Raw genomic sequence first — 12,582 nt, forward strand, 5'->3', positions numbered from 1 at the left:
CAGCACAGAGTGCAGGGGACTGCTGTAGCAGAGCTCATCCTGAACTGCTTTGAGCAAAGCACAGCGGCAAAACCCAAACCCAGTTATCACATACATGCCACTTTGGCACAGTAGATTTGTTTGTATAACTGGAAATGAGCCCGATGATATTCAAAAGTCAAATGTTTGCAAAGTGGGGAATTTACTGTATATTGTACTCATATGTTCGCTGGTATTGCACATTTAGTTGTCTTAAAATGGTCTGATAAGCGTAACTGCATCTTCATAGTCTTCTCAGTACATTTTAAAAGCATTTTCTCCCCTTATTTTGACAGTAAACATGTTGCATTTGTTATGTAGTAAAATCACTTTGGTTATGACATTTCCAGGATTATTTTTGGAACAACCGCCAGAAAGTTTCCAAAAGTCTCTTCTCAGTCCAATTTCCGTGACTCAGGTGCAGCCCTTGTTTTCCTTCGGTTTGCTATTTGTGTTTACAAAGGTCATAGCAGCCAGATCATTGGAAGTAGAAAATCTGCCTGTTTAAGAGCCCAGGGACAAACCCTGCCTCCAGCTATGCGTGCACCTGGTGAGCAGGGGAAGGGTGTGACTCTACTAACATACGTGTGAGCGCGCTTGAGCAAACACAGTCCTGATTCAGCCTACTTTCGAAGGACATAAGGCTCACTAGAGATAATTGGATGCCTGAAGTTAAGCACATACCTAAGGCTGGTGACGCTGAGCACCAAGGGGGTTTGCAGCCTGGTTCCTGTGGTTGGGCCCACCGCTGTAGGTCACGACGCAGGTCTGCAGTGCGCCATTCGCACAAGCGTTGGTGAGCTCCTGCAAGTTGAAGGAGAACCATCACCTTCAGATTTCTCCTTTGTCTGGAAGCATCTCAGAATGGTACTTTCTAAGGTAATGCCGCTGTAAGCTCTATTTCAGAGGAGTGAAATGGAGAGAGATTTGAGAAAAAAAAGCAACAAACCCTCTATTTTCTGCTTACTTACTCCTTGCACTTATAGCACTCTGCCAGTTATCAGATTAACTCAAAGATTTTTCCTCAATAATTTTTTTCAACATGTGAAAGAGAGGAAAGCATTTTAAAACCAGAAATCATCCTTGTAAAACTTCCACAAAATGCCAAGGAGTACAGGGGAAAATAGATCCTGCATCGACCTATATTTCCCTGGCATAGTGTTGACCAGGTGTCAAGTGGAAAGAAAGGAGAGGCATTACAGAACATGTTTGGTAATGAAATCAGTTGCATACATAAGTGTTTGCAGACTTGGGAGCTTGCGTCTTAGCTCCCCATAACTACCAAAATTGAGGTCTTTGGCAAAACCTCAGACTGGTGTAGTTTATAGTGAGAATTTGCCTGGCATGCTTAGTTCGGAAGAACTGTGTCAGTGTTTCATCCTCATCATCTTTTCACCACCTCTAGGGGCTTATACACAGAATTACTTGTTGATTTGGAAATCCAGCTCCTTTATGAACACATGAGTGTATCAAATTTGTCTTCTACATGGCCATGAAGAGGAACACTGTTCTAAAAACTCATAGTGGCTTTTTACTTAATGTTGTTAAATATGAGCTATTTCCCAGATGTGATTTAGAGTGTGTTGCATTTTATGTACAATACCTGTTTTGATACATTTTTAAAAATAAAGAAACATGTTCTGTCACCAAGCCAATTTGTTGTAAGTCAGGGCTGGATTTGGTTCATTATCATAAAAAAATGTGCATTTTAGAGTTGACTTTAGAATAACATTGTTGATTCTATAGTGATGTAAGTATATGGTATTTGCCAACAGCCGTATTTCATAAGACTGGTTTAGGATACAGCCCAACTCGTAAGAATCTTGATAGGACATTATTCCTTTCAATAACTTTCATAATTTAATTAGATACATGTGCTGATTATGAATCTAATACTATGGAGAATGAAGTCAATGTTAAAATCCCATTATTTTAAATTAGGCAGGAGCACACCCAGAATGTGTAGCCAGGAAATATTTGTGCCCTTAACAATACATCTATACTGATAGCAATATGTTTCTTCATAAAAAAAAAAAAGCAAAAATCAGAGAATCCTTGTATTATTATTAAAATATTACGTTTTTTATTCCTTTGGGAGCTAGTAACACGGCTGCGCAACATTCAGAGGACAGGCACGTTCAACATACCAGCAAGGACTCAGGCGAGTTTAAAGTTTAACTTTGAGTTTGGGAACATTTTCAAATCAAATGAAAAAAGAAGTTTCTAGGTAATACTGAGCCAAACCAAAAGTGATTACTTCAGCACTGTAATTTAATGTTTCATTTTCCTCTAACTGTTATCAAAGTGGTCTCAAGGCAAAATTCAAAGTTAAAATGTGGGTTTTGTAAGAACACCCTTCTGATTTTGGCTGCTTTCATAGGTTTAATTTTATCTCTAAGAAGGAGCAAAAGCATCCCGCCAAGAACTGGGCAGCAGGAAAGAGGGGACCAGTAGGAAAAAACCCATCCAGCTCAGAAGATTTAACCATATAATGAGTACATCAGAAGTGAGGAACTGGAAGGTGATGCTTTTTTTTCCAAATTAAATTGCAGCAGTCACCCTGCCAACCTGCCCAGCCCACTTGCAGAGGGTTGGGGAAGGCTCAGGCATTTTGTGCTGCTCTTTACCTGGCTCGGTGGTACCTGCACATCTGTGCCAGTCCCTCATAGGTATGGTGACTGTGTCTGCCCTCAGTTTGGCAGGGGTGTTTTTAATAGCATGCTCATTATACAGAAATATTTTCCTTTGACAGACAATTTAAATGATCCTATAAAAGCTGCAATTACCATCAGGACAAATCCAGCTCTGATTGACTCCCACATTAGCTCCCAAAGTTTGACTCCCAGCTACGAGGCAAGAAAGATTTTACCCTTTCTTTCTTCTTTCTTACGTATGCTCTTCCCCCTTATAGCTGTCTCCCATGTTAATGTACTGAAGAACATCTCAAACACCTGCTATCTTAATCCTCCCCAAAACCCATTGCTGAGAAGTGCTATTAGCTTCATTTTACTGACAAGGGACTGATGAACAGAGAAAACCACTGTCTTGTCTAAGGTAAGACAGGAAGGAAACCTCTAGAGAGGCAGAGGGAGGAAAGTAGGTCTAATATAGAATCATCTTTCTGAAGGTCCAATAATCCTAAAGGGAACATTTTTTTTGGATGCCTAAATAGGTCAGGGAGGTAAGCCTCATGTGAAAATAAAAATTAAAAGCCAACTTTGAATTCGGGACCTTGAGTTATGAAGATAATTCTGAAAATATTTCTTTTGACAATGCTTTGTTGTTAATATATACATTAATATAAATTACAAGGAACCTGTTTTCATAGCTGGCTGCTCACATAACTGCTTGTTTGTGAAATCCAGGGATTTTTGTATGCAACTGTTTCTTGAGAAACAGGGAAGAAATCAGAGTTATTTGGATCATCTATCTTGAGCATCCTGGTCACCAGATGAAGGAGGTCACCTCGGTCGCCTTGGTCAAGTCAGCTTGTGAGGTCAGTTTGCCACTTTGAAGCATCCAGGTCACTTTAGCCAGTCCTCTGAGTCCCCTGAGAAATAAAGAAACTGTTCTGCAAAACTCTCAGAAGTTACACTGAGGGCAATGCAGAAAGATTGGCCATTTGTTGGGGGGTTTTCAATTTCCTCTGAATGTGCAAGCCTAGACAGATCTTTTACATCTTAAAGTAGTTGTTAATGCTTTTCTCAGAGATAAAATGTATTGCAAACATTTTGCTGGTATGTGTTAGTGCTCTTTAATGACAATAATGATGTAATAACTGTTAACATTATCTTAGAAGGCTGCGATGTGTCTCATTGCACACATCCTATTGGCATTAATCAGGGAAGAGGCCTAATCTCAACCCAAACATGTCAGGGGAGTGGGTGGGGTGGAGGTGTGGCTGGAGATAAAAAGGAAAGGCTGCTCCTTTTTAGGAAGGAAAGGAAGGTCTCCAGCTCTGTCACCCCGCCGTGGGGTGACCTCTGTGTTAGAGGTGGGTTCGCCTCTGCTGGCAGCCTCTCCCCTTACCTGGTCAAGGCCCAGCTCACTTCACATGTCTCTTGAGATGCCCAAGCTGGGGATCTTGTCAGTCTGATCTCCTTTTATAGTAAAGAGCAGCACAGAGAAAAATACCTGAGAATGTAATTCAATGCATCTAATACATGAATTGCTTTAATTTTCTTTGTATACTACATACCAGATGCAGGACATCCAATGCTTCTTACCTGGGTCTCAGTTACAGACAGGTAGTCAGGCAAGAAGAACCCAGCGTTTCCACCTGCATGCTACCATGGAAGCACTGAGGCAAATACAAGAGATGGAAGTTTCAAAACCAATTAATTCTGATAAAAAAATTAACTCCATCCCTGCCAAAACCAGGACAGTCTGAGTGGAAATATTCCAGCTAAGTTTTGTTTTCTCCAGTATTGTCTAAGCAGGTAATTTTGATTTGAAGCAGGTCATTTTTGTTTTGAGGGAGAAAGCAGACAAAATCCACAGATGAAAACATAAAACATAAAACCCCAACACTTCCTCAATTTCTCCTAGATTTATTAGTCCAAGACTGCTAATGTTTTATTCTTATTATTAAAGGTAAAATTAGACCTCACTGTAGAGTTCTCTCTCTTTTTTTTTTTTTAAGATTAAAGAGGTAGAAAAAAATACAGGGATAAATTTACTAGTTGTGATAATTAACAATGTCATTAAATTTTCATTAAAGGCATGGCTAATGAGATACACTTGGACTACCAATCTGCTTCTGCCATGGTAGTTTTGGAGATAGCCCTTAAACGGACACCAAGAGATGGCAGAGATTTTGTCTCATGGACCATGTTGTTTCTCTTCCACTGTTCATATCGTGGCACTTACAACAGTCTGATCAACATTTAGTTTATGTGGAGCAGGTTGGCATTTTTAAATTTGAAAGTTTCCAGTAAGAGATTTCCTAATCAAACCTTGATGTTTTTTCACTGGCTTGGGTGTAAGCTTCACATACCTCTTTCCTGGATGGGAAGCAGGCTCTGTGGCTTTTGCAGGGATCCAAAGCAGGTTCTACTTGTCCTGATACCCCTGCCTGGTCTTAGAGCTGAGCACTGCTGCTCTGAGGACCTATGGATGCGTTCAAAAGGCTACAGAGATCTCACTCAAACTGAACCTGCAATTTAGAGACAGGCCAGGTGTGAGCATCTGGAGGCAGGTCCGAGCATCTGGAGGCTGATCGTGGGCACGGCACATGGTGGTGGCATGCCTTGGGCTTGCAGCAGGACACATGTGACAGAGGAAGGCTGAAAGCTGTGTCTTAACCAGGTTTAGCCTAAGCTGCTGGAGATGGGAGATGTCCACAGAGAAGCTGAAAGGCTGACTTGGACAGAGGGATATGTCTTGCATATGATGAGACTCATTTTAGGTGTCTGAATCTTTCCTGAACTGGCTGACACCTCCATACAGTGTGGCCTGAGCACCCAGCTCACATGCAGACATCTGCAAGCAGGTACCTCCAGGTGGGTGTCTTCATCACTAAGTTAAGGTCTAGTCTGGAATGGCAATAGAGCTAGGATCACAGCTGAGATGTGTGTGGGCGAGATTACTCTGGGAGAAAGACCAGAGAAGAGGATTAAGAGGGAGAGCCATGTGGAAAGCTGGAAAAGGAAAGAGGAGAAGATCACCCTTAGGAGTGGTCAGGAGAGAAGGAAAAGGTACAGTCACAGATGTGAGTTTTCAAAAAGAGGACTGTAGCTGCCATGGAGCCTAGCTGGTCATTTTGGAAGGAGCTGACAGGTTGAGCTAGCTGACAGTGCAGCTCTTGCTCTGAGAGGCAGATAGAAAATCACAGTCCTGGCTCTGCTGAGAACAACCCAATTTGCACGTTCATAGCCTCACATCCCTGGTATTTCATAGAATCATAGGAGAGTTTAGGTTGGAAGGGACCTTCAAAGGTCATCTAGTCCAACCCCCCTGCAAGGAGCAGGGACATCTCCAACCAGATCAGGTTGTTCAAAGCCTCATCCAACCTGGCCTTGAACGTTTCCAGGGATGAGGCATCCACCACCTCTCTGGGCAACCTGTTCCAGTGTTCCACTACCCTCATTGTAAAAATTTTTTTCCTGATATCTGATCTGAATCTACTTCCCTGTATTTTAAAATCATTACCTCTCCTCCTATTGCAACAGATTTTCCCCTTATCTTTTGTGTAAGCCCCCTTTAGATACTGGTAGGCTGCCATAAGATCTCCCTGGAGCCTTCTCTTCTCCGGGCTGAACAGCCCCAACTCTCTCAGCCTGTCGTCATAGGAGAGGTGCTCCAGCCCTCTGATCATCTTCACGGCCCTCCTCTGGATTCTCTCCAACAGGTCCAAGTCCTTCTTATGTTGGGGGCTCTGGTCTATTGAAGGACTTGCTAGAGTAAGGGAGGAAAGCTCATGTTGGATGTAGAAAAGTTTGGAATTGATATATTGTGTTTGAATAAGATTACGTTAATTACTCACCCTCCTGATAGAGGCAATCTATCCAATTGCATTAAGGTTCTCAATGTGACAACAACTCTGCGTGGGCCACCCAGCTCTGCCTCGGCACAGAGCCAGCAGCCAGGGTGATGGCCACAACCCCAGCCATCGGGAGACAGCAAGACAGCCCACGAGCAGCCTTACAGTGGGTGCGAAGGCAACAGCAGCCAGGGAATTCAAATGAAACCACTTGTTAAATTTTACATGACCTTTTCCTTCATTTGCAACAGCGATGTTGTGTTTCCTAGGGAAGACCAGAATAGGACAAGGGTATTTCTCCCTTTAGACATTCTTAGTAGTTCTGTCTTGGTTAGTATTTTTAAACATAAAATGAAGTTGTATTTTAATGAACACAGTGGCATATTTTGTATTCTACTTTCTAAATAAAGAACTTTTAATGAAAGAGATCTAAGCTAACATAGGCCTAACATTTCAGTATTTTTGCTAGATAACAAAGTCAAGGCTTTCTAAATAAATCTGAAACAAGGAGAAATTGCAATTAATTTTTAATTTTACTTTTACTACTGTAAATGAAAGTAGTTTTTGAGGACTGGCTGATTTCAGGGTGCGATGTTCTGATTTCTCTGCAGGACATGATCACGTCTGAATTCTGCATCCTTCACAAGCCTCCGTAGGCACCCCAGCACCGAACACCCATGAGCATGACAGATGCTTCACGGGAAGCCGGCTCCTCATCTTTATACAACAGTTTCTGCCTTTTGTTAGGAAAATAATTTTTCATTGTCAGGTTTTGGAAATGAAATACTTCCCTAAATTTTTCAAAACTGAGGTGATAAATATCGCAATGACATTTAGATATTTTAAAACAAAATGAACATTTCAGGGTGTGATACTAAGAAAACTATGACACTGCCACCTCGTGGATTCTGAGATAATATCTAGATCATATTTTACCATCACTATTTACATAGTGGCGTAAATGTCTGCCACACTTCATGGCCAAATGATAGCTCATTTCTTACCCACAGAATTTTGAAATATAGAATCCATATTCTTGTAAACATGTAAGCTTCTAATGATACAGATGAACATCATACTATGATTTATGTAAGCAACTGCTTAAGAGAAGTTCCTAACACTTCCTTTCTGTTTTAAAGTTAGGAGGTACATTCTCACAGAAGCAGTGCTTTAAAACCAATGTCAGTCTAAACTTGCCACTTAGTTCCTCCATAGCATCCACAAAAGCTAATGCTACACTGAGATGCAGTAATTTTTGCAAATTGTGCCTGGGATGCAATTCTTCTAAAATTGTTGAAGGTTGCTAATATAAGGAATAAAAGCCTTCTCCATGTGTAATTGTTCATTGTAATATAAACTGAATTTCATAATACACCTCTGAGAAAGTCTGGGGTATGTGCACTTAGGATTCCTTTCATCTCTGGTATTCTGGTGTATAAATAACGTGGACTGAGAAATGCTCTATTCTATTGGACACAGTGAATAAAGAAAAAGGGAAAAAAGCAAAGGAATTTCTTTTTTTTTTTTTTTTTTTTCTGAAGGATCTGAACCTTTCCTTCAGCAGATCAGTGACTGCCTATTGAATGAAGGCATGAGGAGAAAACCCAGATATTACAACAACTTCAGTGCTGGTTTTGCTTTTTGAGTTTACCGAGAACAGCACCAGGATGCCCAAATCCCATACGTGTGGGAATCAACGTCTGAAGCAGAGCTTCTTGTAAAAACATTGCTGCAGCTTGATGTGCAGCATGAATCCCTTCTGAGACCAAACTATTGGCAGCTGTAATAAACCAGTGATATCAATATTTGTATCTAGACAGCTCTTCCCTTTAGGGGAATGAAAAATAGCACTTCTGCATATTTAAAAGTCAGCTATGAAGACATTTGTGAAAGAAAAGTAGTTGTGCTGTACAAAGACAAACCAGAAGCTAGGGAAAGGGCATTAAACCCCTTAAATAAACAGTGCCTGGAGATTACTTTAGTACAAAAATGGGAAAACAGACACCATCACTGGCATAAACTCCATTACAATTCCAGTTTAAGGCTAGACAGTGATTCATACTGTTTCACTAGACTCAGCTTGCTGCAAAAGGCACTTGAAATAATTAACACTTAGAATTAAACTACTTAGATTTCACATCATCAAACATTTAACTTTCTGTAATTCCCTCTGCAGCTGTGGTTTATCTGCATTTATTATTTTCTCTATTTACCAGTTCTGAGTTGCTTTTTAGGTTGCTCATACTTCCTTCTTCTGTAAGTCTGAACACTGGCTTATTGTTTTGGTTTTAGCTCTTGCATCTTACTCATACTCACACTTCTGCTGGCTAGTTAAACAAATGCATTGCATCAAATATGGTCCTCAAATTGCTGAAAGGAGTTTTCTGTTTATTTATTTTAATCGTTGCTTTTGCCTTACTTGGTATTCATAACATCCTTACTCACTACTGCAGTTTGGTTGTTTAATATTGGCAAGAATATCACTAAATACATTTTTCTGACTTTTCTCACAAAAAAAATATTCATTTTGTTTTGACAAGATTTAAGGCAGAACACATGTGAAGAGGAAGTCTCATTGTATCCCAAAGCTTGTATTGAGAAATATAGATCAGAGTCCTCAGTATGACAAAGTTAGTGAATTTGTGGAGACAAAGGCCTGATAGATACCTTAAGAAGAATGGACTTGGGAAATACTAGAAAATTCACCAGCTTTGACAAAATGCTCTTGAAGTTACACTGGGAAACTTCAGAAAATATTTATAGCCATAGTAAGGTAAGAGAGATCCAGGGAGAGACATCAACTACAGAAGTATATAAAAATCGCTATTCCGGATCAGGACAAAAGTCCAAAAACCTCATCAAACTTCTGCCAGTCACCCACAGCATATGAAGAAGTGCAAGACCAAGGCAAACATACAGGGACATTTTCCTCAGTTTTTCCGCCCAGCTTCCAACTATCTGTTGGAGGACTTCCTGAGCCAGCTGTTGGCTCCTCGGGCTTTTTTTTCATTGTTCCTGATGGACACTTCTTGCATCCTTTTTTCCTATCACATTTTGTATTTGTGTATACTTCTGGCCTTCAGTGTGCTCTGCCCATGAGTTCTACCATTTAACTAGAATCTGTGTGGAAAAAAACCTCCAGCACCTCCTCCTGTATGTTTTAACCCCTCTGCCTTATCATTTTGTCTGATCTCTTCTCCTGTATTTTTAGAAATACTGAATTTTTTTTCCTTACATTGTTTTTCTCTGTGCTACTTTCACTTTTTTTTTTGTAACTAACTCTTACATTTTCCCTTCATTGTCACTTTTCCAAGCTGGCAAGTCCTAATCAATTTAGTCTTTTTTTCAACACCATCCTTATCACTGTATTCAAAACCTTTTTCTAGTTCCACTGTGTTTTAATGACAGTCTCAGAAGCCCATGAAAACAAATATTTTCCAAATCAATAAACTTTCCATAATAATAATACAACATTTCAGATTTTGAGAGTATATAGGGTTTTCTTGGAGTGTGTTTTCAAAGTTGGACCAAGAGTTCATCACTCAGGTCCCAGAAGCCAGATTAATGCAAGCTGGTTGTGAACTGCACACCCACATGTGCACAACTGTTTTTTTCATTGTTTTTTACAATTTATTGCATGTATCTGGCTGTGTAATTTCTAGCCCTTGTGCTTCCTCAGTCAATTTGGGGAGAATCTGTTTATCCCTCAAGGGAAATTATGGGAAAGTACTGGCAGACTATCAGCTTTCGACTGTTAGTCAGCATCCTCGCTGCAAAATACCAGGTTAAAAACAATACGAGTCTAACTGTAGTCTGCAGTGGATTAATTTACTTGCTCTCAAGGTATTTCCAAAGGAGAGTAATTTTTTTTTTATTTTTGTGTGTAGGTGGACTTTAGGGTTAAAATTTGAATAAGAGCTTGGGTTTATACTGCTGTGTCTTCACAGGCTATTCCGGTGAAGATTTTTACTAACCTTCTGCTATTATTGCCCTTCCTGTGCTTGGTATTTGTTGAAATAGTTATAGTGACAAAATTGCCCAGAATTGGATTAAAACCTGGAGCAAAGACAAAGGGTGGTGGTCAACACCTCTGTACCGAGCAAGGGGTTCAGAAAAAAAACAAGTGCTTGGATCTGCCTCCTGTTGATACCCACCAGAGCTGGTAAGCTGATGTAGGCCCCTGGATTTTGTTGATGAGCTGCTTTGCACAAGAGCTCATCACCTCAGAATTCAAAATGTAAAGCTCAAGCTGCTATAATTGCTGAAAATTAGATTCACCTCACCTAATTTTGAGAGTGCGAAAGCCTGGCATGTAATGTAAACTAGTTGAATCCTTTCTGTAGGCAATGAAGAAAGATGGATCCATATGGATAGCAACCATTCTACCTACTTCAGACTTCACCTCTACCGTGCCCTCAGCAGCCCAAACAGCAACTGTAGAGTTGACTTCTTAGAAAGTTAGTATTGATGCTAGGTGATTTCCATACTGAGAGCCATCGTGGACTGATACTTCAATGGAAAACAAACTTGCTTGTAAAGAGGACAAGATTACACCAAATGAGAAATCTAAGGGGAAACTTGACACGTAACCTAGCTGGTCTCATTATTCTCAAGGAAGCTGGAGTTAGTTTGTAATTGCACTCCTCACTTGAAGTGCAAAGTTTAAGAGTGGAAGAATGGTCGTATCTCAAAGTCTTAAAAAAAGGTACAACCCAGAAGATGTAAATTAAAAAGATAAGTCAGCAATGATTCCCAGAAAGCAAGTACTGGACATTGTACATAGCTGTCTTGCAGCTTCAGCTTTCCTTCGGCATTTCTCAGAACTGGTATGTATTTACTTCCCGGCAGCTCTGCAGGTGGATGTGTGAACGTGTGCTCTGGCATAGCTGAGTTCTGAGGCAGGACGAAGTGAGGTGCAGCATCCTCAGAAGACTCCAGCCTTCACTGCCTTCCTCCAGGGCCACACCTTACCTCTCAACAAGCAGGTTTGGTCCAGGGCGCTCACAGGTTGCACGGCTGTGCTGCGAGGCAAGGCTTCATGATAAATGAAATGGTCTTTGTGAGGCTAACCTCTCCTTAGGGCAGTGGCTCTTGTCTCAAGACTGACTCCCAGCACTGCAAGATAGAAAAACACCGGTTAATGCAATGCTTCACATAAACTGAAGAAACTACCATAATACTTCAGAGAATTGAAAGATGCTATAAAAGTCTGTGTGGAGGCAAGATGACACCATGAATTCCAGAAAGAACCTTGCAGGTCAAAAACACAAAAGGAAACTAAGAAAATAAATAGAACACTGCAGGCAAAAGTGGAAGCCAAACCAAACTGTAATATCTGTGAGAATATTTTGAATCTTACAACTGTAATGAACTATTTACAGAGGTACAATGTTTTTGACAGAAGTAGTGAGGACTTATGTGATCAGACAACCATAAAACTAGTTTGTTGCAGAGTTTGATAACAAAATTTTTCCTGATAGAGAACTGGGTTTAAAACAGTAGTTTGGAGAAATCTGAGAGCTGGAAATAATTTTGGAAGGGTGTTAGAAAGAGATTTAATCATCTTGCTTCATGGAAGTCAGCTTCATGGGTTTTGTTATACTTTGCAATACTTCATTTTAGAAAGGAAATTTGCAAATTTGGATAAATAGAATATTTTTGAAAGTGAGTGTTGAAGAATGATTTAGCAGTTTTTTTTGTGACTTACCTTTCTGTATAGAAACAACTGTTTTCTGGAGGAAAGTATACTGTCTCCCAAATAAACTTCCCTGATATCTTAAAAAGAATATTGTTTTCTGTAAGGATGATGCAAGTATTATAACAATGGATACCTTGAGCTTGTCACTGCTCATTTTTTTTTTAATTAGCCTAAGTATTAGTTGATTTCTTGATACTTTAAATAAATACTACAGTTTAAGAACAAGTGTGATTACTGTCATCTCAAGTCTGATCCTGCCATTTTGATGTTCTGTTTTAGAAAGAAGTTCCAGGTAATAATTATGCGTTTATAACCAACACCTTCCATAATACATTCTAACTCGTGCTTTAGAAAATATAGGAAAACACACACTGAATGAAATTAT

The 12,582-nt window shown here is 40.0% G+C and overlaps 1 long non-coding RNA gene across 1 annotated transcript in view; it reads right to left on the reverse strand.

The window, feature by feature from the left end:
• Positions 1–11,446: 11,446 nt before the first annotated feature.
• Positions 11,447–12,582, reverse strand: part of LOC147601991 (uncharacterized) — a 28,910-nt gene continuing 27,774 nt past the window's right edge. Inside the window, exon 3 of the long non-coding RNA XR_015257558.1 lies at positions 11,447–11,614. This is a non-coding gene — a long non-coding RNA (uncharacterized LOC147601991). The remainder of the gene's footprint in view (positions 11,615–12,582) is intronic.

Source organism: Chlamydotis macqueenii, chromosome 1 (assembly GCF_036417535.1).
Source record: "Chlamydotis macqueenii isolate bChlMac1 chromosome 1, bChlMac1.mat, whole genome shotgun sequence".
NCBI lineage: Eukaryota > Metazoa > Chordata > Aves > Otidiformes > Otididae > Chlamydotis > Chlamydotis macqueenii.